Source organism: Oncorhynchus mykiss, chromosome 7 (assembly GCF_057628025.1).
Source record: "Oncorhynchus mykiss isolate SJ-2025 chromosome 7, ASM5762802v1, whole genome shotgun sequence".
Taxonomy (NCBI): domain Eukaryota; kingdom Metazoa; phylum Chordata; class Actinopteri; order Salmoniformes; family Salmonidae; genus Oncorhynchus; species Oncorhynchus mykiss.
Window position 1 is genome coordinate 63435915 of NC_143028.1, and position 6000 is coordinate 63441914.

Sequence of the window (6000 nt, forward strand, 5' to 3'; positions counted from 1 at the left end):
GAATAGATTCTACTGTGCTGGACATTCAGGTCAAATATTTTGCAGCTTGTCATCTTGGTAAATGGTGCATGATGGCACCTTCATATGGACGGTGATGTATAATTTTTATGTTTTTATTTATTGAACCTTTATTTATCCAGGTGAGTCGTTTAAGAACAAATGATTATGTCCTCTTGGAAGACAATGGTGTGTGGCACCTTTACATGGGTGTTGATGTCCTTTTGGTAAAAAGAGCATGGCATCTTCATATGAACCTCAATGTTATCTTGGAGCATGACACCTTCATTAGTTGGTAGATGTCCCCATGCTCTGTCAAGTGGCACCCTGATCAGGCGATGAGATGTCAGACAGCAGCCCGTGTTGAACGGACTGACCCCACCTCCCTAACGGACCTGAACACCATCATACAACACATGGTGGAGCCAGAAGGAGCCTAAGCCTGGTTAGCCCTCAGACAGAGAGCCCAGCTGCTCAAGGCACTGCTCAAAAACAGCCTTCATAGATTAAATATGCCTGATTTTGTATATCATAACATTGGTAATATAATGGGTATTACCATTGGTATGAGTATGATTGGCCGGTGTGAGTATCCTAAGTATTATATAGTCATTGGTTTAAGTATGATTGATGCGCAGTCTGTAATGTTAAAAATAATGGCATAGGTTCTTAATTTGTTTTAACATTTCAATGAAGAAACAATTAAACAATTCATGCTAAGATGTATATAAATATTGAATACATAATACATACAGTGCCTTCAGAAATAATTCATACCCCTTGACTTATTCCACATTTTGTTTGGTTACAGACAGAATTCCAAATGGATTAAATGGATGTTGTTTCTCACCCATCTACACACAATACCCCATAATGACAAAGTGAAAACATGTTTTTAGACATTTTTGATAATTTATTGAAAATGAAGTACAGAAATATCAAATTTACCTAAGTATTAACACCCCTCAAAGTCAACACTTTGTAGGAGCACCTTTGGCAGTGATTACAGCTGTCAGTTTTTCTGGGTACGTCTCTAAGAGCTTCGCACACGTGGATTGTACAATATATTTAAAATGTATTTAAAAATAATTCTCAAGCTCCCTTAAGTTGGTTTTTGATCATTGCTAGACAGCCATTTTCAAGTCTTGACATATATTTTCAAAACTGTAACTAGACATATTCAATGTCGTCTTGGTAAGCTACTCTAGTGTATATTTGGCCTTGTGTTTTAGGTTTTTGTCCCACTGAAAGGTGAATTTGTCTCCTAATGTCTGTTGGAAAGCAGACTGAACCAGGTGTTCCTCTAGGATTTTGACTGTGCTTAGCTCTATTCCATTTATTTTTATCCTAAAACACTACCTAGTCTTTGCCGATGACAAACATACCCATAACTTAATGCAGCCACCACCATGCTTGAAAATATGAATAGTGGTACTCAGTGACGTGTTGGATTTGCCCCAAACATAATGCTTTGTATTCAGGACATAAAGTACATTTCTTTGCCACACTTTTTGCAGTTTTACTTTAGTGCCTTATTGCAAAAAGGATGTATATTTTGTACAGGCTTCTTCATTTTCACTCTGTAATTACATTAAGTATTGTGGAGTAACTACAATGTTGTTGATCCATCCTCAGTTTTTTCCTATCACAGCCATTAAACTCTGTAACTGTTTTAAAGTTACCATCAGCTTCATGGTGAAATCCCTGAGCGGTTTTCTTCCTTTACGTTAACTGAGTTAGGAAGGACGCCCGTATCTTTGTAGTGACTGGGTGTATTGAAACACCATCCGAAGTGTAATTAATAACTTCACCATGCTCAAAGGGATATTCAATGTCTGCTTTTGTTTTACCCATCTCCCAATAGGTGACCTTCTTTGCGAGGCGTTGGAAAACATCCATGGTCTTTGTGGTTGGATCTGTGTTTGAAATTCACTGCTCAACTGAGGGACCTTACAGATAATTGTATGTGTGGGGTACAGAGACTATTTAGTCATTCAAAAATTATGTTAAACACTATTATTACACATAGAGTGAGTCCATGCAATTTATTATGTGACTTGTTAAGCAAATCTTTGCTTCTGAACTTATTTAGGCTTGCCAAAACAACGGGTTTGAATACTTATTGACTCAAACATTTCAGGTTTTCATTTTTTATTCAATTGTAAAAAATACAAATAAAAAATCTAAAAACAATAAGACACAGAATCGACAACAACATGTGGAAAAGGGCAAGGGGTGTGAGTAGTGCTGAAGGTAACAATTACTCACACCCTAAAACATCAATAGGCACCTTGTGTTGATGAATGGAAATAACACCTGCAATCATAAGGGGATAACACTTCTTCTTCTAGACAGATAAGCTTAAAGGTGGAATCTATTTGTGACGGAAATAATCATGATTTGGATTTACCTATGTGATACAGCACCTTTCCAGCTTTCTTATCTCTCCATGTGACTAGTTATGTTTCAGTGCTCCATTTCATCTCTCAATCAAAACACACACACACATGCACACACACACACACACGCATGCACACAAACACACACACGCATCCACACAAAACACACACACGCATGCACACAAACACACACACGCATGCACACAAACACATACACAAAAATAAATGCTGGTCAATTCCATTTTTCCTCAAAATGAGCCAAAATGTTAACTTCAAGTCCTTCCCCCGACACTCATCTCTGCGTTGCTAGGTAATTTTCACCAGCACAGTGTGAGAATGCCCATGACTCAATAGGCTTCAAAAGGAACTCAAAAAGTTCAGTGGCTGAATCCAACTCTGATAGGTACTTCAGATTTCAAGTAGCTCTCACACAGGGACATTCAGAAGGCCAACTGGTGTTTTTTTGTGAATGTATCAAAAATCTGCACTCCATAAACAGAAGCCTATTCAAACCAAATTGTGTGATTGAATAGCCATTGTAGGCTACAATATAGTGCATTAGTGACTGCGTGTCAAATTCACACAGGAGGGTTTTGGGCTCAATCCAAAAAGAAGTCCTCCAACTAGGACCTACTTTCAGTGGGGTGATAAGAGGCTTTTGACTCTTTCTACATGAAATGAATGGGGCTATTGGCGCTGTATAGTGAGAAGAGACACAACACACAATGGGTGTCACTTCAAAAAAGGAAGGAAGGTATTTTGAAGGTGTTTCATGAAGAGGAATGGAGCTCAATAAAATGAATTCCATTTACATATGCCTATAGCGGATCTATGTCAGTTTCTGAGGAGAGTTAACATTGCTCATATGGCAATCATTTCTGTGACATACATGCATTTGAATTTAGTGAAGTGATGTTCAAGAGGAAATCATACATTTGGACAAATTACAAGACCTGGGCAAGTGTACTCAAATCATCACGCTCAAAAGCTTGCCCTGTGAAATCAGCAGAAAGTCATGTGGCTTAAACCTCCAACACGCCGGTTGGTCATTTCGACTGACGAACGGTTCGTTTTATACATGGAAATAACACCCACGGTAAAAGCTTTCTATGCATTCTCTCGAGACCAGAGGAAATAATTCCCTTCTATTTAGATGATGACAGAAATAACAGAGAGGACAGAGTTAGTGGTCTACAGCTAGAAGAGAAACCAGACAAAATCCAATTAGCCTCAGCAACATATTAAAGTCAAATCCTACCTGTTTACCACATAATGTTATCTAACAATGTATTAATATAGCGCCTGCTGCTACCCTATGGTGACCTATAGGCCTACCTTATCTGCTGGTATGGTGAGCATTACATTTTAGAGCAGATATCTGACGTCTCATGCAGTGTGGCTATTATTGTTTGTCACTGGCAGTTTTTGGTGTGTGATTGGTATATTTCTCTGTTTGCAGGCTACCGCCTGCATCTCCAGCTCGGCACTCAATACAATTCAAATAAAATGCCTTGCTCTAAAGACCAAGTTATCATCATAACTCTTAAATATTTGCGTCGTAAACCTGTGTGCAATTTCTGTATAGCCTACCGGTGTGCAATAACTTGGCTATAATTAAGTAATAAACAATGGACCGTCTAAGAATATTTCATTCAGAAATTATACTGATTTAAGTAATTATTCTGACCTGTCACACTTTGTATTAGATAATGTGACTCCAGTGGAAGTGGCAACTACATGTGCCTGTGTTTATTAACAATTGATTCAAAATTATATTCAAACAGCTTGTAAATTCATAATCTGTCTTAGAATAGAAAATAGTCTATGTGTAGGCTATTTCCATAAATTGCATAATGTTGCCATATAGCATAGGGCTAGAATGCGTAAACCTACATTGATATGGTGGTAAAATAAACAGCTATTTGTGCCAAGACAGTCAGCTACAGACCGTAGCTATCCTGTTCTTTATTCCCTGTATTCTTAACAATCCACATGTTGTAATAGCGCTGTTATCATTAGACTATCATGTATTGTAGGCTATAGAGATGTAGAAAGAGCATTAAATAATGTGCGTGTAAGCAATGCGTCAGCTCGTGCTATATAGATGCAAAAGTATTTGTGATCAAACTGGCGTGCTGTGAGTAGCCTAGCCTAAAACAGGAGAGTTAATTTCTTACCTGGTAGCATTTATTAAAATCTTGTCGTAGCCTTATCAAGACTTCGAGGTCCAGTCATCCGATCCCACCAAAATGATGACCCTTCAAGCCCCTTCTTTCCAAAGTTGTGTGGACCTATGACTTTTGAAATAGTACAAGAACTTTTAAGACAAATTGAGTCCGGAAGTCGGGAAACCTCGCGCGTCGGTCTCCCAGGTGGAGCAGGTGGGAACTGTCCTTGGTTCTGAAATCGAGTTCAGATTGACACGGGTAGCAAATTCCTCTACGTTGTTGACCACATAGTTGTGATCAAAGTTACACGTGCCGAGTGTATATAGTAGGCTACTATGACTTTATGACTTTAAACGGACAGACCGACCAGAGTAGATAGTCAAGTAGGCCTATACAGTTACATAAATTCAAAATGTTCCTAAATGTCTCGGCAAGCGCTATTCAAAACCACGAAGCTGTGAAAAATATTCCAAAGCTTAGAATTGTCATTAGCAAATGTACACATCACGCGCCATTTAATAATACGATTATAACATTCTTGCCTATTGTGTCACTTCGAATGAAATACCTTCATAGCAGAGAGCGGGAGAGAGAGATCCTTCTATGCGCTGGAGTTCATCAGGATCAACTTAGAAACAGGCACACACCCTGACTATTGAGGAGGACAGTGGACACGCGACGTTGATAATCTTCAGCTCAGACCAACCTCTCTGCTTTGTAGTCTCGGGCGCAAGTTGCTTGGTGTATAGCAGTTGTGCTTGGAATGCAGGTTGCAGTCTGTTATTACTATTCATAAAATACTAGTTGTACATTTATTTACAGTACCAGTCAAAAGTTTGGTACTGTTTTCTACTATTTTATTAATTTCTACATTATACAATAATAGTAGAGACATTACAAATATGAAATAATGCACAAGGTATCATGTACTAACCAAAAAAGTGTTAAGCAAATCTAAATATATTTTATATTCTTCAAAGTAGCCACCCTTTGCCTCGATGACAGCTTTGCACACACTTGGGCATTCTCTCAACCAGCTTCATGAGGAATGCTTTTCCAATAGCCTTGAAGGAGTTCCCACATATACTGAGCACTTGTTGACTTCTTTTCCTTCACTCTGCGGTCCAACTCATCCCAAACCATCTCAATTTGGTTGAAGTCGGGTGATTGTGGAGGCCAGGTCATCTGACGCAGCACCATCACTCTCCTTCTTGGTCAAGTAGCCCTTACACAAACCTGGAGGTGTGTTTTGGGTCATTGTCCTGTTGAAAAAATGCCAGTCCCACTAAGCGCAAACCAGATGGGGTGGCGTATTGCCGCAGAATGCTGTGGTAGCCGTGCTGGTTAAGTGTGCCTTGAATTGTAAAAATCTCAAATTTGGACTCATCAGACCAAAGGTCAGATTTCCACCAGTCTAATGCCCATTGCTCATGTTT

General features: G+C 39.0%; 1 protein-coding gene across 4 annotated transcripts in view; it reads right to left on the minus strand.

The window, feature by feature from the left end:
- The window catches only part of LOC110528350 (metabotropic glutamate receptor 2), a 68644-nt gene extending 63278 nt beyond the window's left edge, over positions 1-5366 (minus strand). For 2 of the 4 annotated variants that reach the window (XM_090241690.1, XM_090241689.1), the window contains exon 1: positions 4574-5318. The gene's annotated coding sequence lies outside the window, so the exon portion shown is untranslated. Of the gene's footprint in view, positions 1-4573 lie in introns of all 4 variants that reach the window. The other 2 variants (XM_036983941.2, XM_090241688.1) reach the window with 2 other exon arrangements.
- Between the last annotated feature and the right edge of the window lie 634 nt (positions 5367-6000).